The sequence below is a fragment of the Panthera uncia genome (genome assembly GCF_023721935.1).
Source record: "Panthera uncia isolate 11264 chromosome A1 unlocalized genomic scaffold, Puncia_PCG_1.0 HiC_scaffold_17, whole genome shotgun sequence".
In the NCBI taxonomy this organism is placed as follows: Eukaryota; Metazoa; Chordata; class Mammalia; order Carnivora; family Felidae; genus Panthera; species Panthera uncia.
In genome coordinates this window covers 141,237,615-141,237,817 of record NW_026057577.1, presented here as the reverse complement: position 1 = coordinate 141,237,817, position 203 = coordinate 141,237,615, and positions in this window count along the sequence as shown.

Below are 203 nucleotides of genomic sequence, written 5' to 3'. Positions count from 1 at the left end.
GCGGCGCGCGCTGCTGCCCGCGCTCCGGCCGGCGGCGCCGCCGAGGCCGTGGCTCCGCGTCCCCGCCCCGCGGCCGGCTCGCGGCTACCGGGCGGAGTCCTCGTCTATGTGGGCGCGCTCCCTTGGCGGAGCCGCCGCCGCCGCCGCCCGCTGCCGCCCCAGGGCTCTGCGTCCGCGCGCCGGGCGCGGGCAGCTGGGCGCTC